The sequence below is a fragment of the Cetorhinus maximus genome, chromosome 21 (assembly GCF_964194155.1).
Source record: "Cetorhinus maximus chromosome 21, sCetMax3.hap1.1, whole genome shotgun sequence".
Lineage (NCBI taxonomy): Eukaryota > Metazoa > Chordata > Chondrichthyes > Lamniformes > Cetorhinidae > Cetorhinus > Cetorhinus maximus.
The window spans coordinates 83972549-83996148 of NC_135899.1; the positions used below are offsets into that span (position 1 = coordinate 83972549).

At 46.7% G+C, this 23600-nt stretch overlaps 1 protein-coding gene across 5 annotated transcripts in view; it reads left to right on the top strand.

Moving 5' to 3' along the window:
* The window catches only part of luzp1 (leucine zipper protein 1), a 138019-nt gene that overhangs the window by 81526 nt on the left and 32893 nt on the right, over positions 1-23600 (top strand). The window contains exon 1 of one of the 5 annotated variants that reach the window (XM_078567319.1): positions 16116-16262. The exons of the other annotated variants lie outside the window; for them this stretch is intronic. The gene's annotated coding sequence lies outside the window, so the exon portion shown is untranslated. Of the gene's footprint in view, positions 1-16115; positions 16263-23600 lie in introns of those variants that run through there. 5 annotated transcript variants of the gene reach the window in all.

Here is a 23600-nt window from a genome sequence, read left to right on the forward strand (position 1 = left end):
ATAACTCCCCTATTAGTCTTCAGAATAGTCCAGTGGGACCTCTTGCATCTGCTTGAGAGGGCAGATGGAGCCTTTGTTTAATGTCTCATCTGAATGGTGGCACCTTAGACAGTGCAACATTCCCTTAGTCCTGGGCTAGAATGTCAACCTAGATATTGTGCTCCAGTCTCTGATCTCTTTCCCCTTGTCCCCACTCCGATGAGTGCTCCATAAAACAGCCTATGGGAGCCCCGTCTAGCACCCAAACCAGCTGGTGCTCATTTATTGCAAGTGGATGAAAAATTTTCCTGTTTCAAATTTCTCCGATGCTTCCTAACCCGAGGACGGGGAATAATTTCACCACCAATTTTCAATACCTTATTCAGAATACTGTTTATGAGCTGTCAGTCTATAAAGTGTGTCTTGTCCACGTGCTTAATCATCGAAAGCATCACTGCTAAATCGTCAATAAAAACAGAAAATGCTGGAAAAACTCAGCAGGCAGGTCCAGCAGCATCTGTGGAGCGAGAAACAGAGTTAACGTTTCAAGCCTGAAGAAGGGTCATACGGACTCGAAGTGTTAACTCTGTTTCTCTCTCCACAGATGCTGCCAGACCTGCTGAGTTTTTCCAGCATCTTCTGCTTTTATTTCAGATTTCCAGCATCCGCAGTATTTTGCTTTTATCTTACTGTTAAATCCTCTCCTTTTTTCTCGTTCATTCCAGGGATGTGGGTGACATTGGCTAGGCCAGCATTTATTGTCCATCCCTAATTGCCTTTGAGAAGATGGTGGTGAGTTGCCGCCTTGAACTGCTGCAGTCCATGTGGTGTAGGTACACCCACAGTGCTGTTAGGGAAGGGAGTTCCAGGATTTTGATCCAGCGACAGTGAAGGAATGGGATGATGTGTGGCTTGGAGGGAACTTGCTGGTGGTGGTGTTCCCATGCACCTCCTGCCCTTGTCCTTCCAGGTGGTAGAGATTGTGGGTTGGGAGGGTTGAAGGAGCCTTGGCAAGCCTCTCCTCACATACTAGCTTTCTAGCAGGGATCGCTCTACTGCGATCAGGGAGAGCTGGTTGCTTTTTCTCCCTGTATCTAACTCGGTCACCAGTAGGGTAAGCCTTGACTTCAAGTCCTCCAATCCCTGGCATTCTGACCTTGAAATCCAGGCAGATCCATCCCACTGGCTTATCTCATTAGGATTTTTTTCGTATAATTTTTATTGATCTGGAAGTGTTTGGAAAGTGCTGTTTTTCCCGCTGTTTTGCTTCATTGATGTGGTGTGTCAGGTCTAGTTGTAGACTAATGGATCAGGGGTTGAACTTAGTACCATTGGTATTCTGTATATGATTCATTGCACCCACAGACTAGACCCATCAATGGTGTGGGATTCCAGCTATGAATGACAAGCAAATACTGGAATTCTTTCAAGCGAGTCCAATATTCTATTGCTGAAGTTAACGACCACTCAGAGTTTTAATGCAATATAAACTGTGTTAACCCTCCAGAGGATTAGATTTGATACATTGTGCAAATTCTGTATTACAGTACAGCTGGCAATGTAGGACTCCTATTGTACAATTATTGTAAGCTATAATTCAGCATAAAATAGTTACCATAAATCGCAGCATATAAGTTCACTCAGCGTATAAGCCGACCCTGTTTTCTGGCCCCAAAAGTTATGTTTTTGCAGACACCTGGCATGTAAGTTGACCCCTCTTTTCAGCCACGACAATGCTATGCTCGCGTTAGTAGTCCGCCTCAATATTTCACCCCACAAGTCCGTGTTTTACTTGCCGATGCCTTATAACTGGATGTAAGGGATCAAGCAGGCTACGTTGCAAAGGTGTGTAGGAATTTCAGACACACCCATTCTTGGTGTCATGATGAAATTTCAAAATGGCGACCACCCATACCCACACTTTTATACTTGGCGCATACATTTTTGGAGGGATTTTCGAGGCTTCAAAGATTGTCCTACATGCCGACATCTATGGTACGTGTTCCAAATAAACATTTAGTTTTTTTTTAAAATGGGGGGGACGTTTATATCACTAAAGCAATAGTATAAGATCTGTTTTCTTCCGTTTCTCAAATGGTATCACTTTAAACAGTTACTTTTCTTTTGTTCATCCCAATTTTCAATCCCGAAGGGACCCAGGTGTCACCCGCAGGCAGTCCTTGTGCTGTGCCCCATTGGCTGTTCTTTGTTATGCAGTTGCCGTGTGTTTCCGCAAGCTGCTTGGCTTTGGGGGGCTTCACATCCAGGATCGGCCCTTTTCTCATTCAGTAGCCTCACGCTCTGGAACCAAATCAGAGACACTGAGGCCAATTGTAGCTTCTACTTTAACTGTTGCCTCAGCAATCAACCATGCACCAACTACTGGATCTTTGGGCAGGAATTCCCCTCTTGACCTTTGGGACCCCGGCAAGCGGGTCAAATGGGGGTCAGAATCCCACACTCTGTGAGGAACAGTCGCCCGGCAGTGACAAACCCCGAGCTGGCCGATTTAATAACTAGGGGCTGGCCTTGACATCCAGTGAAGGGCGACAGGTGGCCTCCCTAAGCTTGAGGACCCGTAAGAGGCCCCCCCAGCACTGAAGAAGGAGCAAACTGACTTTACAGGTAAGTTAGAGAGAGGGGACGCTTCAAGATGGAGGCACCCTCTCGCCAACTATTTTAACTAACATAAAACATGCCTTCAGCAACTGAACCGCCATTGTGGAGGGGTAACTGCAGGCAGTTACGCTGTTCCCTTTTGTCTCTGGAGACGGTAGGCCTTACTAGGTCTTTAGCTAGCTGAATTGGCGAACTTGACATGAGCAGACAGGTGGCCCTGCCACCAGCACTCCCCACCCCACCCCACCAACCCATCCTGCCTCCAGGAAAATGGCTGAGGGATGGCATGGTGCCAGTAAATCGCCCCGCTGGCCGGCTGCACGACTTTATGTGCCTTCCTGCCTCTGTGCTTGCCCCCCCACTGGGGCCTAAAACTTCAGGCCTTTGCCAGGCCGAGTGGCTTGGTCCTACATTGGACGGTATCATTGGGGAAACTCCATCAAAATTAGTCCTTTTCCCTCCAGCTAAGGAAGCCTGCCTTCCAGCCAAGGATAAGCTATTCCCATTTGTTAGGTTAGGCGGGTTTTACGTAGTGGAGGTCAATGTCAGAGATGGTGGTGTGTGCAGTTATTTCCTTGTTTCATGACGACACTCCTGTCAGTTACATTGATGGAATATTGCCAAGAGGATGACAGCAATGAGTCTATCCTTGACCTTCACTGCCAGACCTTGAGAGGCTGAATACTTTCTTAATGGGTATTGTTAAGGAGATGTTTGGAGCAGGTTGGCTCCTTTTAGCACCTGCCATTACCTCAGCATTCTGCATCGCATTCTCTCACAATAAGTGCTCTGTTTGTCGATTTTCCCCCTGAAGAATGTCAAATTAGAATGCTGATAATCTTGGCTATGTTCCGGCAGCTCAGCCTGATGTCTCAGCCGGTTAAGGCGTTGAGGTCCACTGCAGCACTGGGGTGCGTGATGGGGTGGGGAGGAGGGGCTTGGTGGTGTTGCACTGTCGGAGGTGCCAACTTTCAGTTAAAACGTTAACCCGAGGTCCCACCTACCCTCTCGGGTAAACGTAAAACGATCCCAGGGCGTTATCTTGAGAAAGAGCAGTGAGTTCTTCCGGGTGTCAACTTAAAACAGATTATTTGGTCATTGTCACGTAGCTGTTTGTGGGAGCTTGCTGGGTGCAAATTGGCTGCAGAGTTTCCTACACAACAACAGTGACTACACTTTAAAAGTACTTCACGGGCTACGGAGTCTTTTGGGACGTCCTAACATTGAGAGAGATTGTGTTTTGTTTTCCCTTTTTTGAGTTGATGAGTCGCACCACAGGGATCTGAAAGGTTGAAGATTTGATCCCCTAGCCTGTGATGACTCAGTTGAGGCGGAGTCAGCACAAGGATCCTCTGCATCCCTGAATGAGGGAGGGGAATACACCAGCTTTGCTCCCCTGATAGCTGTGTGTGTATGCTGCTATTGTGCTTGTGTGGCCATTGGGTGGTGGCAGGATTTGTCTTGGCTGTGAAGTCCTTCACGATCGAATAACCTTGGGCCAGCTACAGCAAATTGGGCTTACACGGTGCCTTTAAACATAGGAAAATGTCACAAAGCGTTTCATCAAAAATTGGACACAGAGCCATATATGTGCTATATCAAGTACAATTGATTACCCAGCGATTCTACAGCCAATATCTAGTACACATTCTTCAGTCTGCACATGGTTAGTGATGGAACCACATTGTTAGCCAACCCAATCCAACAGTTACTCCCAATTCTTCAAAGGCACTGAAGGCTGGGTCTTTAGGGCTAAACGTTCCAATAAGAATGTGGATGAGCAGTGGGCCAAACTTGGACACTGTCAGCTTTAAGGATTGTAATCACAATTATTGTAGTGACAAAATTAAGTTATATAAAATATTTAAATTATTGAACAGTTTCTATTAAATGGAGAATTGCAAAACACTAGAACTATTGGTGTATGTATCAGTTAATATATTTTGCAAATGAGTAAATTCTACTGGGACTAATGCATTATTGCATTGTGCAATTTGTTTTAGAGCGAGTGGAAAGAACAGAATCTTCTCTAATATAATGTCATCGCGCTTTCAGAAGCTTTAAATTCTTTCAATTGTTTCACCCTTTCTCTCTCCCTCTCCCCAAAGCAATGACTTTTGCTGGGCTTCAGTAGTATAGGTGGTGGCAGCATTTAAATATCTTGTGGCCATTCCTGCAAGATATTTGACTGCCATGTTAAATATAAAAAGCATACGAACAAGGAGGAGTAGGCCATTCAGCCCCTCGAGCCTGCTCCGCCATTTAATAAGATCATGGCTGATCTGATAGTAACCCTGAAATCTGCATCCCACCCACCCCCAATAACCTTTTGCCCCCTTTGCTTACCAAGAATCTATCCACCTCTGCCTTAAAAATATGCAAAGACTCCACTTCCATCGCCTTTTCAGGAAGAGAGTGCCAAAGACTCACGACCCTCCAAGTGAAAAGGTTTTGCCTCACCTCTGTTTTAAATATTTTTAAACAGTGACCCCTAATTCTAGATTTTTCCACAAGAGGAAACATCTTCTCTATATCCATCCTGTCAAGACCCCTCAGGATCTTATATGTTTTAATCAAGTCACCTCTTGCTCTTCTAAACTCCAGCGGACACAAGCCTAGTCTGTCCAACCTTTCCTCATAAAACAACCCACCCATTCCGGCTATTAGTCTGGTAAACCTTCTCTGAGCTGCTTCCAACGCATTTACATCCGCCCTTAAATAAGGTGACCAATTCTGTACGCAGTGCTCCTGATGTGGCCTCACTGGTGCCCTGTACAACTGAAGCATAACCTCTGTACTTTTGTATTCAATTCCCCTCACAATAAATGATAACATTCTATTAGCCAACCTAGATTTTGTGCTGCAGTCCTGGAGTGGGGCTCGAATTCATTATCTTCTGATGCTGAGGTGAGGGTGCTATCGACCGAGCAACAGCTGAGATTGAGTACACTTGTCCTGCAAATCTCTTGACCTGCAATGTCTTGCGTTAAGTGAAGTTGCGCCAATTGTGCCCCATGCTTGGCCCGGGGCCTCACTTTTCGGTAGAGCTGGCATAAAGCAGATTGACTTGTTTCTACGTTACCCTCCACCAAACATGGGCTTTAGTTTCCTGCAGGCCACCTGTAGTCGCTTGGCCGTGTACAAGAATTTGTTTCGATGCCAACATTTTTTGTGTGTGGTTTGCACTGCATAGCCAACGATGGCATTACTGCCCAGTAAATCCAAATTGATGCATTCATAATCCATTCCATGGAGCTTAATAGGGATCATCATAAGATCCATACATTGATTAAAAACTGTGACTAGTAATTAAGGAAAACAACCATTATGCTTCTCGACTATCCTGTTTCAATTGTCCGGAGGGAGGCTAGGGTGGTTCTGCTGTTGAACTGCACCAGCAGGTAAAGCAACATCCGGCTGTACCGATAAGCGTGGCCCCAGGCCAAGCGTGGGGCACAATTGGCGGAACTTCACTTACGCAAGACATTGCAGGTCAAGAGATTTGCAGGACAAGTGTACTCAATCTCAGCTGTCGCTCGGTCGATAGCACCCTCGCCTCTGCATCAGAAGATAATGAATTCAAGCCCCACTCCAGGACTGCAGCACAAAATCTAGGTTAGCTGTCAAGTGCAGAACTGGTGCACTGCAGGGTAGTCTGAAATGCTGTAATTTCAGACAAGTTGCTAAACTGAGGACCTTTCCACTTACTGAACTGGTTGAGGTGAAGATCCAGTGGCACTATTCAACAAGTTCTCCCGGTATTCTGGTCAACATTCCAACATGCTGTCTGCGTTTTTTAAAAAAAACTATAGCTGCACTTATCTACCTGACAACGCTGATTGAAATCCATTGTATGTGAGGTGTATTGGGACATTTCCAAGGGAGGTTCAGGTCATTAAGTAAACACAACTCTCTTCTTGTATGTAGGAAACGCAGTAAAATTCAAAATAACTTTTCGTGTCTGTGTTAGCTGACAGAATATATCCCCTTGATGAAGACGAAAGCATGGTTTGCAAGGTCAAAAAACTATTCTAATGAAGATCACAGGCTGCCCACCTCTCAGTTATCACAATTACCAGCAAAGTTTTCTGATCAGCTAATCAACCTTTATAGATTACTGGAACAGAATCAAATGATGGTTTGAACTACTGTCCACTGGGGCACACAGCTAATGATCATTCTTCACTGAAGTTGTAATTGTTTGACCCTTGGAGCATGTGGGGTGGTCAGATAAAGACTCAAGTTTTCAACATTAATTCTAGGGTGTTCCTTTCATTATACCTCCTCTGCTGAAGGCAGGGGTTAATCCTGGGTCCAGTTTCTCAAGTTGCTGGTATCAGGCCCCTCCACAAGTGTCCATTCTTCATTCACAAACCCAGGCATTGATTACTGTTTAGCCAGTGAGAGAGGGGGTGAAAGTGCATCACAGATAAAGCCAATTGTGTCCTCAAGTAACATTTACCCTCACAAACTCTTCACTGGGGAAGATTCAGAGGTGGGAAATTTGGTTCATTTTTCTTCTGCCGAGTGGATGGATGATGTCACAATGGTAGCACCCGGACAATGCAAACTTCCCACTTTCCTGGCCTTTGCGATGCATTTACCCACTAAACCATTGGGGAAGTTAATGAAAATCTTAACCACAGCTAAATGTACACAATGCAAAGTAGGAGGTACCTTGTCAATGCTAAGATGTAAATAACATGCTAAAGTATCTGCAGTTCTGTAACTACGAGTAGGCTAGCCATTTCTCACATCAAATTTACACTATACCAGAGTCAATCTGAAGTAGTCGCACTTTACATCGACAGGACATTGTAGTTCAAATACAGTTCTTTCTCAGCCTTTGCTAGTCTTGACTCTGGTTGGGACTACAGAAACCTCGACGCTATAGTTGTTTGCTAGAATATATCTAGATGTTACACCCAATTTGTGAAACTGTCCATTTCATGAACTGGACAAACCCATTGGACGGATCATGAAACAAGCAGTTTGACTGCTTATTTCATGGAGTGGCCAGTGCTGTGTACAGGTTTTAAAATCTTATTCATGGAATTGTTGCTCAAGCCTATTGCAGTGAACAAGCTTAACATCATGGACTAAACCTATAACAGAACATAAACCAATGAACTTGAAATGTTTGGATGTCACAATGGATCTGAAATGTACATTGAATAAAGGCACATAAGAGGACAGTAAACAGAATTAAGCCGATTATACATTTGTGAATGAAATTTTATTTTTTGTTCCTAAAAGTTGGCCATTTCATGAATTGGGTAAGTTTCCCAATGCCCATTTCATGAACCGGGTGGTCAAACTGCCAGTTTCATGAGTTGTGCAGGTAGGCTACCCATTTGACTGGCCATTTCATGAAATGGGCAGTTTCACAAATTGGGTGGAACATTATCTGCTGCTCCAAGGAAATTCCTGGTGGCAGTGTGGAATTCCCACTTCAGTGCTGCATTTGACTTCTGGGAGGAGAACCCAAGATCATTGAGTCCTTTTCATGCAATGCCTCATTGCCCCTGTATTCCTTATACTATCAGGCCTAGTCTGATCACAACTAAGCTGACGTCTCAGGCACAGTACATGAATCTGAACTATTCCCTTTTATGAGAAGGCAGTGTGTTCTGGAATGGAGATGAGCATAGCTCCTGTGGAAATTTTTTATGCCAACATTTGTTATATAGACCATCCTGCAGAACTTGTGCTTAATCTTCGGCCATTGTTGTGGAATTGGATTTGAGGAATTTGCCACAGTTTGAACTAGACTGAAGCATAAGGATTGCGACTGCCCTCCACTTCCTTAATAGGTGAAAGCGGAATTGGTTAATGCAATTTGTTTTAATTTGAATATGAATTTGAAACCACAAATGAATTATTCTTGGCCGTAAACTGCAACTTTTAGATGCCAAGTCATAAAACAAAACTCTTATGGTGTTGAAATACCATTATTGAAACAGGCTATGAAAAGGTTTAAGCAGAAACATATGCTTTTCCCTAAATGCTTTAAAACTCATGGATGTTGCAATGAAAGTTTCTAGATTATTGGAAATATATAATAACATCAACAGAGTCTTAAGGGCGTCATATTTAGTATGTAAACTATTGCGTCAATTTAGATTGCAAGAGCCACATTTTTTTCCTTCAGTTCTCTCCCCAAAGGCAGGCCCCACCCATAGTGCCACCAAGGGCAAGGAGGCAAGTCCCGAATCTACCCCAGCCAGAATGCGGAATCGAACTCCACGCTATTGGCACCAATCTGATCCACACCAGCCGTCCAGCCAATTGCCCCGTCCGAGTTGTGTGGCAACATGCAGTTTTACAAGCATGTTGTAGCCTGGGGCTATGGACAGTGATGGTAGAGGTTCCAACTTCTTTCCATCACATGGCTGACCACGAATCTCTCCCGCTCTTACCACCTGCCACTGCAGTGTGTTGGAAGGATGTACAAGTTGTCACTTGACCGGTTTGACCGTGCACCACTCGTGGCCATCAAGTTCTAGAGTGGGATTTGAACCTGGAATTTCCTGGCTCAGAGGCAGGGAACGCTACCCACTGCGCCACAAGACCACCTTCCTCCTTTTATGGCATTCAGTTTAAATTTATTGACACCAATCCACCCTTTATCTTGAACCCTGAGCTCTGCAGGACCAGGATAATTGCTTCCCAAGAACCCTGAAGTCAGTAGTGCAGGCGCAATCTGTTGACTTATTTTCACTGCAACAAAAATTCTCAATTATAATTACATTGATTAATACCAGTAATGTGATTTGTTAGACTTGACAGCCTGTGGGGCCATGAGCTGTTATTGGTCCCCAGTGAACTTCTGGATATTGTCCTTCTAAGCTTCCAGCATAGGGGCAGAGCCAACTCTATATGCAGCCAAGACTGAAATGTGAGTTGGCATCAAGTGGAATTGACTTTGGGAATTTCTGGCTCCCAACAGTTCTTTTCTATGAATATAGGCTAGTTGTAGGGATAAGTAGAAATAGTATCCATCTTGTGAACGTGAGACAAAGGTTGCAGCCCTGCTGTTGTTTTTGAGACCTTATTACCTGTACTTCCTTATACCTTGCTCGTCCATTGTTTCTTCTTTTGGTACTGTGATCATTACACTTCCAAAGTATTTTACTGGATGTGACAGGATTTGGAATGATCTGAGGCACGATGAATGCAATTTCTTTCTTATTTCCTTTCCTTTCTCGAACCACCAACCAAAACCCTACAAGGTGGCGGTAAGCTGCCTTCTTGATCCGCTGCAGTCCATGTGGTGTAGGTACACCCACAGTGCTGTTAGGGAGGGAGCTCCAGGATTTTGACCCAGCGACAGTGAAGGAACGGTGATATATTTCCAAGTCAGGATGGTTAGTGGCTTAGAGGGGAACTTCCAGGTGATGGTGTTCCCATGTGTCTGCTGCCCTTGCCCTTCTAGATGGTAGGGGTTGTGGGTTTGGAATGTGCTGTGTTAGGAGCCTTGGCGAGTTGCTACAGTGCATTTTGTAGATGGTACACACAGTTGCCACTTTGCGTCGGTGGTGAAGGGAGTGAATGTTTGTGGATGTGGTGCCAATCAAGGAGTCCGCTTTGTCCTGGCCGGTGTCAAGCTTCTTGAGTGCTGTGGGAGCTGCAATCATCCAGGCAAGTGGGGAGTATTCCATCACACCCCTGACTTGTGCCTTGTAGAAGGTGGAAAGGCTTCGGGGAGTCAGGAGGCGAGTTACTCGTCGCAGGATTCCTAGCCTCTGACCTTTTAACACGGGTTGTTCTTCCCTTAGTATTTGAAAGCAAGAAGATGGGAAAAAATTACCTTGGGTACAATTTGTTCATTGCTTTTGCCAAGAAATTTTTTGTGTAAAGGTAATCGTCATGTGAGGCTTTGTAGGGAAGAGCATGAGTCCTTCTGTTAAGATATTCCCCTACAACAGAGCAACATTTAAACTCAGCAGCTGCATTGTCAGGAAGCTGCAGAGTGCAAATTGAAGAAACTGTTTTGAAGTTCCAGAATGGTAGCAAGTCTACAACACTTGACTTGCACCAATTAAGTCCCAGATTAGAGTGATAACTTCATCTTCACAGTTCCCAGGGCTCTGACTAAAAAATAAATGCCTTTCACTCGTTACAGTGCAAAATAAAGTGCTCGTAAATTAGATTTGTGCATTTGCTTTCGGGGTTTTGTGCATGTCTGCCATGGCTCAGTTGGTGGTATTCTTGTCTCTGAGTCGCAAGGTTCTGGGTTCAAGTCCTACTCCAGGCTTGAGGACAAAAACCAAGGCTGACGCTCCAGTGCAGTACTGAGGGACAGCTGCACAGTCAGCAGCGCTGTCTTACAGATGAGACATTAAACCAAGGCCATGCTTGCCTGCGCGGGTGGATATAAAAGATCCCGTGGCACTATTTTGAAGAAGAGTAAATCAACACCACAAAAACTGGCTATAAGCTCATTACCACATTACTGTTTGTGGGATCTTGCTGTGCTATGTAAATGCGAGGCTTCTTTGGGGTTTTGAGGAGGAGCTACAGCGTAGTCTCGGTTCTGACATTCCGCAACAAAATGTCGGCCGATTAAAGTGACATTGTGCACATTGTTTGGCTGTTGATCAATTACTGATGTACAAGACTGAGCAGTTGAGCTGGAAATCAGCCTTCTAGCTTGGATCACTCTTAACATATTTCAAATTATAAGCGAGCATAAAACAAGAAAAGGCCAAAGTGGAATTGGCTTTGGAAATTTCTGGCTGCCAAGAATTCTTCCCTGTGAACTTGTGCCAGTTGTACAGATGATAGAAAAGCTATCCATATTTTGTCACAAAGTTACACAAGAATTTCATCCTGGTGGATATTCTTGATGCCTCAATTGGTATATCCTCTTTTACACATGCAGTTACATCTACCCCATCACTCTTTCTCTCTTATTTGGTTTTCTGAACTATCTGAAAAGAAAAATATTGCAGGGCTACAAGAAAAAGGCAGGGAAGTAGAATTAGGTGAGTTGCTCTTGCAGAGAGCCAGCACAGACTCAGTGGGCTGAATGGCCTCCTTCTGCACTGTAACCATTCTATGATTCTATGACAGTAAGCAGCTGACCTCAAGCGTTATTCAGTAGACAAGTTTAAGCTCTCAAGCTGGCTCCTTTATACAAACCATCGACAAACTATCCTCCCTTTTAGCCTTTGAAAGAAATGCTCTGGCAAAATATTATCAGTAAGAAAAGATGAGTTTGGAGCAGGGTTACATCAGCTGAAGTGGAAACCATCCATTTAACTGCGGATAACGGAAGAAAATCAGTGACTCAGAGCAGAAAACACCCACCAAGTCCAGTTCGGCCATCAACCACTGTGCTCACTGACCTGTCTGGTCCAGCAATGCCTCAGTTTTAAAATTCTGTCGCTTGTTTTCAAATCTGTCTCTGGTTATCTCCTCCAACCTTATGACACCTCTGCACTCAATTCTGGTTTCCTGCTCATCCTGATTTTTACTGCCCTACCATTAATGGCCACGCCTTCAGCCGCTTCAGTTTTAGACTCCCTTCCTAAACATCTCTGCCTCTCTCTTCTCCTTCAAGGCACTTCTTAAAACCAGCCCCTTTTACCAAGCTTTTGGTCCGCTGTCCTTAATATCTCCTTGTGTGACTTGGTGTCAAATTTTCTTTGGTAACGCCTTCTGTGAAGTGCCTTGTGGTGTTTTACTGTGTTAAAGGCGCCATATAAATGCAAATAGTGGTTGTGGAATCCTGATCAGTACGAAACCCTGGAGCAGAGGAGGCTCAAGTCTTCCTTGTAGGACCTGGAGAAACCCTCGTACTCACCTTGGCCCACAAGGAACCTTTATCTAATTTACAAACTTGCCTTCTGGCCATGTTGATGTTTCCGACAGGTCGAGCCTGATAAAGGTACCACAGTTTCTGTCTCCTCAGCTATCAGTCCCTAATGATGTAATTGCAGCCCAACCTGCACATTGGAGATGGATTCCCCTGGCTTTGTGCGAATCTTCTTCTTGTCTGGAATTTAAAGCTGCAGGCGACCAGATCAGGCAGGTGCAGTGTGGCTGAGTCCCTGCATATTTTAACTGCCCCAGAAACGAGCTGGGGAGGTGGGTTAATGGCGAAGGCTAAAATCAAGCCTTATACCTCAGAAGTTGGCACATGAAACCCCAGCGAGTGAATCAATATTTGGCAAAGTTTCCCAATCTGCAGGTTTTTTTTTTACCCTCAGGTTTGCTATAGCTCCTCACGGCTTGCTCTGTGTGGTCTTCTTTCCTGACCATCCATGGTGTTGTCCTCAATTTTGAAAAAATAAAATGAGAGCCGTTTGCGCAAACATTTTCTGATAAAGTTTGATCGAGATAGAGTCTGACTTTCTTGTTGTCGAATTGCCAGAGCAGCCTCCAAAGGGTCACAAGTGTTGACATGGGGAGGCAGCAAAGATAGTGTGTGGAATTCTCCCTGCAGTGCAATCCTGAAGATGTCAAGAGTGGGAGTGAAACCCATTGTGGAGATAGTGGCGTGTGGACAACAATCTCTATCAGTGATGTGGCAATTGATGATATCGCAGGAGGGGAAATCCTACACAGTTATGTCAGCTCCCAGTATATAGGGATGGGAGCATATCACTGAACTAGTAATTCAGAGGCCCGTGAATGTTCATGAGTTCAAATCCCATCATGGCAACTGGGGGAATTTAAACTCAAGTAATTTGTAAATCTGGAATAAAATGCTAATCTCATCAATGATGGTCATAAAGCTACTGAAAATTACTCACTAGTGTCCTCCAGAAGTTGACCTGGCCACCCATACGCAGTCTGGCCTATATGTGCCTCTAGATTCACAGCACTGTGATTGCCCCTCACCTGCCCTCTACAATGGCTGAGCAAGGCACTCAAGTCGTATTAAAGCACTGTGGGTGTACCTGCACCACATGGGCTGCGGTGGTTTAAGAAGGCAGCTCACCACCACCTTCTCAAAGGGGCATTAAGGGATGGGCAATGCATTCTAGCTTTGCCAGTGATGCTCACGTGCCAAGAGTGAATTATTTTATTTTTTTTAAAAGCCCACACTTGTTTGGTTTTAAACCGGTTCCTTTTCTCTCCCGGAATCGTTGAAGTCACTGCATCCCTTCTGCTGATGTAAAAAGGAAGGACAGAAGGTCAATTTTGGTGACCAACCCAATTGGGTCCAGTGATTCCTTCTGAAAACAGGCCGTGGGTCACTTGCATGTGTAAACGAGTGGCCTGTTGCCTGGTTTCCTGGCCCTCCTGCCAAGTGGGGCAGCCCAGAACCAGGCCCCATCCGCTGGGGATTCTTCAGACACCAGCTTCCAAACGGCTCGAACTGTGTCTTTAACATGGCCAGAAGCGTGCGAGGCTGTGGCAGCTCACCTCTAATGAGACCCAAGGCCCAATCTCCAGCCTGCCTCAGGGGTCCCAGTTGGAGTGCGCTGATTTCAGGCTCAAAAATGGACCTAAAGCAATTTCACGCCCATTTCTGTGATACAGTTGACACACTCCCACCAGTACCTCGCATATCCATTATTCATTGATCAGTGAGGCATCACACTGCTCCACTGCAGAAGGCATCACAGTAAAGTCCAATCCCACCTCTGTCCAATATCCTCATTTGTGCATTTCTTCCCTCCTGCTCACTGTCCAGTGATTCCTGTTGAAAAGCGCGAATGGCTATCCGGGGAGGGCAGGATTAGGCGTGGGGTTTGAAAATGTCCTTTTGAAAGTTTGTGCTGGAATTATGTGAACTCTGTAATATTATTCACCGATGTCCCATCCTCTAGCGAGGTTTCTGAACAGCAGTTAGGGGGATTGGAGCTGATTTATTTCCTTCCTATCCACTGGTTGTGGGGGGAGAGTAGGGGAGGGGAACATTGACTTTATTCTCTGCCCAAAATAAAATGACTTCCATGGAAATAATCATGTACCCAGGATAGGCCTGATACCCTTTGCTGATTTTTAAGTAAGAATGGGGTCTGCAAACCCAAAGTGATCTGAGTTGGATCAGTTTGGATCACGTTACTTTGAATGTTGGTCCCAACTAAATAGAACTTGGACAAGCACTTACTGATCCCATTTTTGACTCTGGGTATTAATCTTAAAACCTTGAAAGTGCTCAGGGTAAGGTGGCGAAAAACACGAGGGTCAGTTTCAGATTTACCCTTCCCATGTCCACCTCCAAAAATAAACCCCTCAAGTTCAGATCGACCCAGCTGTTCTCCAGCTAACTGGTTAAATGGTTCTCAGCTGATGGCCAACACGCAAGCTCAGCTGCTTTGTCTCCAATTTGGTCACCTAGAACATCGGAAATAGGAGCAGGAGCAGGCCATTCGGCCCCTCAAGCCTGTCCCGTCATTCAATAAGATCATGGCTGTCCTCTCCCAGACTGAAACTCATTTGTTCTGTGTCAATTTCCTTCTTGCCGCACTCCGCCCGCTTCTCCTCCCCCCCCCCCGCCCCCCCCAACCATTAACTGCAACCCTCTGATCCAGCGGACAGCACTGAAAGTAAGGTCATGTAGTAGCCATTGTCTCGTCTATTCAGCCCAGTGAAGAAGTACTGAGAGGGATTGGCCTAGCACATAGAGAGAGAAATCAAAAAAACAAATTCAAAGGTGAGGTTACTTACTCAACCTTTTTTTTATTCTTTCACGGGATGTGGGCGTCGCTGGCTAAGCCAGCATTTATTGCCCTTGAGAAGGTGGTGGTGAGCTGCCTTCTTGAACCGCTGCAGGCCCTGTGGTGTCGGCACACCCACACTGCTTTTAGGGAGGGAGTTCCACAATTTTGATCCAGTGACAGTGAAGGAACGGAGATTTATTTCCAAGTCAGGATGGTGCGTGGCTTGGAGGGGAACTTCCAGCTGGTGGTGTTCCCATGCGCCTGCTGCCCTTGTCCTTCTAGGTGGTAGTGGTCATGGGTTTGGAAGGTGCTGCCTAAGGAGCCTTTGTGAGTTGCTGCAGTGCATCTTGTAGATGGTACACACACTGCTGCCACCGTGCGTTGGTGGTGGTGGGAATAAATGTTGAAGGTGGGGGTGGAATGCCAATTAATGGCTACTTTGTCCTGGATGGTGTTGAGGTTCTTGAGTGTTATTGGAGCTGCACTCTTCCAGGCAAGAGAGTATTCCATCACACTCCTGACTTGTGCCTTGTAGATGGTGGACAGGATTTGGGGAGTTAGGAAGTGAGTTACTCGCCACAGAATTCCAAGCCTCTGACCTGCTTTTATAGCCAACTTATTTATATGGCTAGGCCAGTTCAGTTTCTGGTCAATGGTAACCCCCAGCATGTTGATTGTGGAGGATTCAGCGATGATAATATAATTGAATGTCAAGGGGCGATGGTTAGGTTCTCTCTTGTTGGAGATGTTCATTGCACTTGTATTACATGATTGTTACTTGCTACTTGTCAGCCCAAGCCTGACCAGGTCTTGCTGTATATGGATATGGACTGCTTCAGTATCTGAGGAGTCGCGAATGGTGCTGAACATTGTGCAATCATCAGTGAACATCCCCACTTCTGACCTTCTAATGGAAGGAAGGTCACTGATGAAGCAGCTGAAAATGGTTGGGCATAGGACACTACCCTGAGGAACTCCTGCAGTGATGTCCTGGAGCTGAGATGATTGACCTCCAACAACCATAACCATCTTCCTTTGTGCTAGGTACGACTCCAACCAGCGGAGAGTTTTCCCCCTGATTCCCATTGACTTTAGTTTTGCCAGGGCTCCTTGATGCCACACTCAGTCAAATGTTGCCTTGATGTCAAGAGCAGTCACCCTCACCTCACCTCTCATGCGAGGAGATAGCCCTGTATAGCAAGGTGGCCCTGATTTACACAAGAAGATTGATTAACAAAATAAAAGTACTGCATACAGAGTCATAAAAAACACCAGCTGCCTAGAGCTGCAATTCATTACCATTGGAATCAGGAGTTTGTCAACGAGGAAATCAGTGTCACTGAACACAAAGTGATCAGTGAGATACCAAAGGAACAAATCTCAGCAGGGCATTAAAATTTTATGTAGGGTATCTAAAAATGCACTAACATTTTTGAGGGGCCAATTTGTCATAGTCATTGTCAGCAGGAGCAGGAATAATCAGATTCTGCACCTTAAGCTCAGAAGTGATTTTTAAAAATTAGCTACGAGTTCCTCTTGCTAATAATTATTCAGTGGCAACTGCAGGAAACAGTGAATGAACGGTTGGCTGACAGGGGAGGAGCACCTTGTTCTTGGGTTTGAAGATGCCCTTTGAAATTTAATTGGGGCTAAAAGCAGGTTTTGTGGCTTTCCACCATAGTCCCTTCATCCAGCAACAAGACCCTGTTTCCAGTGCTTCTCCCGCTGGTGAATGGCTTCATGGTTCAGGCACACACAAGACAAATGGCTACTTGGGCAAAATATGGCATTAGTAGAGGCTGTGACAGTCTGATCAGTACCTTCAAGGGAGAAGGGGAGAATAGGATCATAAGAATTTGGTGCAGGAGTAGGCCATTCAGCCCCTCAAGCCTGCTCCACCATTCAATAAGACCAGGGCTGATCTGATTATAACCTTAATTCCACCTTCCTGCCTGCCCCCCCCATAACCCTTGACTCCCTTGTCAATCGAAAATCTATCTAACAATAAAAAGATATCCTTACCATTGCAAAGACAGAAAACTCCTGTAATTGTCCCAAAATGCTTTACAGCCAATAAAGTACTTCTGAAGCATAGTAAGGTCAGAAACGCACAGCAAGCTCCCACAAACAGCAATGTGATAATCAGATCATCTGTTATTGTGAGGGATCAATATTGGCCAGGACAGTGGGGGACAACTCCCCTGCTCCTCTTTAAGATAGTGTCATGGGATTTTTTTACATCCACAGGAGAGAGCAGGCAGGACATCAATTTACTATCTCATCTGAAAGACAGTGGCCAGGATTTTTAGGATGGTGGGGATTCTCTTCCTGCCATCTGAGGAGTCGGCTGTCCTGCAGCCATTTATCACTCCTACAAACATTACTTGGCTAGAGGTGGGACTTCCGCCCCACAATGGGGGGTGAGTCCTGCCTCTAAGAGCTCCGACCAATCTGATTGGCTGGCAGCTTTAGCCCCAACAGCGCCAGAAGTTGCAGTGGCCAGGACTGAGACTGCAAGCAGTTCCCAGAGTCTGAGCCCCAAGAGTCCATGACCAGATAAGTTCTGGTGTCTCAGGGTGGGTGGGGGTGTTGGTGGAAAGGCCAGGGAAGAAGGGAAGACCTGCAGGGGCCAGTCCTTTGTAAGGGGGGGCAGGGCATCTGATGTTAAATGGAGGCTGCTAATTGAGGTGTCTCCTCCTACCCACCTCCCTCCCCCACCCTGCCAAGGCCTGAGTAGGGTTACTTTTCTGGCTTTCCTCCCCCCTTTCCATGAGCTCCTCTCACTAGCCTCTAAATTGAGGCTGTGTGGGAATCAGCCCTCACATGGTCAATAATTGGCCAGTTAAGGGCCTTGCCCATCCCAGCGTAAAACTGCGAAGAGGTGGGGCAGGTGGGAACCCATTGGGAAGGCCATCCGAGAAATGGTATGGCTACCCATAGGACAGGTGGTTAACAGTGAGGTTGAGTGTCTTGGACTACAGGAAGATATAGACGGGATGGTCAAATGGGCAGATAAGTGGCAGATGGAATTTAACCCTGAAAAGTGTGAGGTGATACACTTTGGAAGGAGTAATTTGACAAGGAAGTATTCAATGAACGGCATGGCACTAGGAAGTTCTGAGGAACAAAGGGACCTTGGCGTGTGTGTCCATAGATCTCTGAAGGCGGAGGGGCATGTTAGTGGGGTCGTGAAAAAGGCATATGGGACACTTGCCTTTATCAATCAAGGCATAGATTTAAAAAGTAGGGAGGTCATGTTGGAGTTGTATAGAACCTTGGTGAGGCCACAGCTGGAGTACTGTGTGCAGTTCTGGTCGCCACATTATAGGAAGGATGTGATTGCACTGGAGAGGGTGCAGAGGAGATTCACCAGGATGTTGCCTGGGATGAAATATTTAAGTTATGAAGAGAGGTTGGACAGACTTGGGTTGTTTTCGTTGGAGCAGAGAAGGCTGAGGGGCGACCTGATCGAGGTGTACAAGATTATGATGGGCATGGACAGGGTGGATAGGGAGCAGCTGTTCCCCTTCGTTGAAGGGTCAGTCACGAGGGGGCATAAGTTCAAGGTGAGGGGCAAGAGGTTTAGGGCGGGATGCGAGGAAAAACTTTTTTGCCCAGAGGGTGGTGACGGTCTGGAATGTGCTGACTGGGAGGGTGCTGGAGGCGGGTTGCCTCACATCCTTTAAAAAGTACCTGGATGAGCACTTGGCACGTCATAACATTCAAGGCTATGGGCCAAGTGCTGGTAAATGGGATTAAGTAAGTAGGTCAGGAGTTTCTCACGTGTCGGTGCAGACTCGATGGGCCAAAGGGCCTCTTCTGCACTGTGTGATTCTGTGATACCCCCTGCCTACAACCCCGCCAGCAGGGGAATGCAGAATTCTGCCCAGCGCACATTGCAAGCCGTTTTCAATTACACATGGCTTACATGGAATTGGATTAATTTTCTGAATATACGCTTTGTGGAAAATGAGCCTTCAAGTGGGGTGCAAAAGCAGAGGGATCTGCGGTGTACAGATACACAAATTAGTAGAAATAATGATACAGGTTAATAAGGCCATTTAAAAAAAGCTCATTTAAAAATGCAATCAAGGCACTGGGTTTATTCCTAGAGGGTTAGAATTGAAAAGGAAGGAAGTTATGTGAGGCTTCTATCGAGCCTTGGTTGGACCACACTTGGAGTGCTGTCAACAGTGCTGGTCTCCAGCATACAAAAGATGTGGGGACACTAGAGAGAGAGTGGTGGGGGTAGAGGGAGACTGGGAAGTGGATTTATTAGGATGATACTGTAATTGAAAGGCGATACTTATCAGGAAGGATTAAAGAGGCTGGGACTCTCACCTCCCCACCCCCGCCACCCTCCAGAGAAAGAGGGATGACTTGATAAAGGTCTTTGGGATGGTGAGACGATTTCATAGGGAGGATGCTTTTGTTTGTGGGAGAGACAAAAACTAAGGACATCAATAAAAGATAGTGGCCAATATAAAGGGAATTCAGGAGCACTTTCTTTATCCAGAGGGTTGAGAATGTGGCTCTTGCTTTCAAATAGAATAGATGAGGTGAATGTACATTTAAGGGGAAGTTAGAAAGGAATAGAAGGAAGTGCTGATCGGGTGAGTTGAAGAGGGATGGGAGGAGGCTTGTCTGGAGCATTAACACAGGCATGGACCTTCTGGGCCGAGCAATCTGTTTCTGTGCTGTAAATACTGTAGAATCCCAAATGTCATTGGACACAACATGAGGCTGCTCTGTACCACAAAATTTAGGATTCTATAGCATTTATAGGACAGAAACAGGCCATTCAGCCCAGAAGGCCCATGCCAGTTGGTATTAAGGAATGAGCTACAATGATCCAAATGGCCTTATCTTACAATTCTTAAAAAATAGGAAGCATTTTTCAAGAGGTAACACACAAACAGAGCCTTAAACAAAATGTGCCTTTGATTAGTGTGTTTTTCTTTATTCATCTATGTTGGACTTAATCAGTCAGGTGCAGTCAGTAACTTCACTGTCGCTGGGTCAAGATCCTGGAGCTCCCTTCCTAACAGCACTGTGGATGTACCTATCCCACATGGACTGCAGCAGTTCAAGAAGGCAGCTCACCACCAACTTCTCAAGGGCAACTAGGGATGAGCAATAAATACTGGCCCAGCCAGCGGCACCCACATCCCATGAATGAATAAAAAAACTGCAAAAATATTTACTAACTCAGAAAACTTTTCAAATGACACACTTTCCTTACAAATGAGCCGTCTTGTCACATTGATTATTAATGGTTTTGAGGGGTTTGTTTTGCAATTAATTGCATAATATTCTTTTGCCCAAAATCTGCTTAGGTGTCAAATCCGGTGCTGTTTCCTCGGAAGCATCTCAAGGTGCTCGACTGGATGCAGTGGACTGGAACATGAAACCTTTTGGCTCCGGGTCATTGGCCCAGACTAATGGGATGATAATCTCACCTCAGCTCACTGTAAGGTTGTTAAGTGAAATGTTTCTACCCAATTCCCTGTGGGGTGGGGTGGGCAGAGGGAGGGAAACTTGCCCTTCATTGAGCACCAATTGCCCTACTGCCTCAGCCCATCCAAAGTGAAGGAATTTGAGCTCACTACGGGTATGAAGGAGCAGACTAAAGGTCTGGGACTCTCAGAGACAGTGGGTTTGGTAGGAGAATAAATGCTTTAAAATGGGTTTAAAGATTGTATCCATAAATGTGCGTAGCATTAAATCTACTACGCGATGTGTTGCGACCTTGGACTACCTAGCCAAGGTCAAAGCTGACCTGTTGTTTCTGCAGGAGTGTGCGATACCGTACCTCAGCTCCTACAGGCAATGGTCACGATGGTGGTCCCATGGGCCATCGATCTGGTCGGGCGGAAATGACTCTCGTTCCTCCGGCCTGGGTATTCTGCTGCGGGGAGGCAACTTCACCGTCTCCGAGGTTAAGGAGGTGGTGGGCGGGCGACTCCTCGTAGCAGACGTAATGTACAAGAACGCTCCACTCCGGTTAATTAACGTGTATGGCCCGGCACAAGGGGCTGAGCGGCTGGAGGTTTTTCAGCAGCTCCCACTGCTGCTGGCGACCTCCAGGCCGGTCATTCTGGGCGGTGACTTCAACTGCATCATCGACGCGGCTGGACGATCCGGCAGGGCCGGCAGCAGATTGGACGCTACGTCCAGATCCCTGATGGAAACAGTTAAGGATGCCAAGCTGCACGACGTCTTCAGCAACCCTGCAGACGGAGCGCAGCGTAGATACACCTGGTCGCGGCCAGACGGGTCCATTCGTTCCAGGATAGACTTCCTGTTTGTGTCCCGTGCATTCACAGTCAGATCCACCGACGTCAAGCCGGTGTTCTTCTCTGACCACTGCCTCCTACTGGCGGACTGCCACTTGGAGAAGGACCTGAGGGTGGGCAGGGGGGCATGGAAGCTAAATGTGCAACTGCTGACCCCAGAGAACATTGAGGAGCTCAAGAGGGATTACAAAGGTTGGAGAACCGTGAAACCCCTCTTTGAGTCCCTGACACACTGGTGGGAAGCGACCAAGGGAAGCATCAAGAGGTTCTTCATCCTCAAAGGCACCCAGAAAGCTAGAAAGGAACAGAGGGAAATGTCCCGACTCCAGAAAAAGATGCAGAATCTGCTCCGGCTGCAGTCGATGGGGGTGGATGTCAAGGAGGAGCTCCAAGAGGTGAAGAGCCAGCAAGCCTCGCACTTTGCCTCGGAGGCCTCCAAGATCATCTTCCGTTCCAGAGTCCGCTCCGTGGAGCAGGATGAGACGTGCTCACGTTTCTTCTTCCAAAAGGTACACAGAGAGAGCTCTGTGATCAGCAGCCTGAAGGAAGAAGACGGCTCAGTAAAGTCATCACGGTCCGACATTCTGAGGATCAGCAAATCCTTTTATGCCGGATTGTATGACGTGAAGCCCACGGACAGCACGGCCTCCCAGTCCTTCCTGTCCTCTATCACGGAGGTCTTAGACGACAGTACGCGGGAGAGCCTGGACAAACCGCTAACTCCTGATGAACTGACTAAGGCCCTTGAGTCCTTCGAGAAGGGTAAAACTCCCGGAAGCGACGGCTTGCCGGCGGAGTTGTATTCGGCTCTGTGGGACTTGATCGGCCCAGACCTGCTAGGAGTGTACGAGAGTATGCTCCTGGCCGGTAGTATGTCAGAATCCATGAGGAAAGGCATCATCACCCTCATCTACAAGCACAAGGGGGAAAGGGAGGAAATTAGAAATTGGCGACCCATTTCACTGTTGAATGTGGACTATAAGATTCTGTCCAAGGTCATCGCCAATCGGGTCAAATCCGCTCTGGAATTGGTGATTCACCCTGACCAGACCTGCTCTGTGCCAGGCAGGAAGATCTCTGACAGCCTGGCGCTGCTCAGGGATACGATTGCCTATGTACAGGACAGGGGTGTGGATACCTGCCTCATCAGCTTGGATCAGGAGAAGGCCTTTGACAGAATATCGCACACCTACATGGGGGATGTGCTCTCCAAAATGGGGTTTGGGGAGGGAATTCGAAATTGGATCCAACTGCTCTACACTAACATCAGTAGCGCAGTCTCAATCAATGGGTGGGAAACAGATAGCTTTCCGATTAAATCTGGAGTCAGGCAGGGCTGTCCTCTCTCGCCTGTCCTTTTCGTGTGTTGCATAGAACCCTTTGCCGAGTCCATCAGGAAGGATCCGGGCATAAGAGGAGTGACGATCCCAGGCAGTGGAGGCACTCAGGTAAAAGCCTCCCTGTACATGGACGACGTCGCCGTCTTCTGCTCGGATCCGCTGTCGGTGCGCAGACTGATGCACATCTGCGACCAGTTCGAACTGGCCTCGGGAGCCAAGGTAAATCGTGGGAAGAGCGAGGCCATGTTCTTTGGGAACTGGGCTGACCGATCCTTTGTCCCCTTCACTGTCAGGGCTGACGGCCTGAAGGTGCTGGGGATATGGTTCGGAGGGACCGGGGCATGCGTTAGAAACTGGAAGGAGCGAGTGGCTATGGTGAAAAGGAAACTGGGCATGTGGGAGCGACGCTCCCTCTCCATTGCGGGTAAGAACCTGGTCATCAGGTGTGAGGTACTCTCGCTGTTGCTGTACGTGGCGCAGGTCTGGCCCATTCCAGACTCCTGCGCGATGGCGATCACTCGAGCCATCTTCCGCTTTATCTGGAGGTCGAAAATGGATCGTGTCCGCAGGGACGCGATGTACAAGCCTCTAGATAAAGGGGGAAAAAACGTGCCCAACATCGCCCTCATACTGATGGCCACCTTTGTGTGCGGCTGCATCAAGCGGTGCGTAGACCCTCAGTACACAAACACCAAGTGTCACTACGTGCTGAGGTTCTACCTGTCCCCGGTGTTGCGAAGGATGGG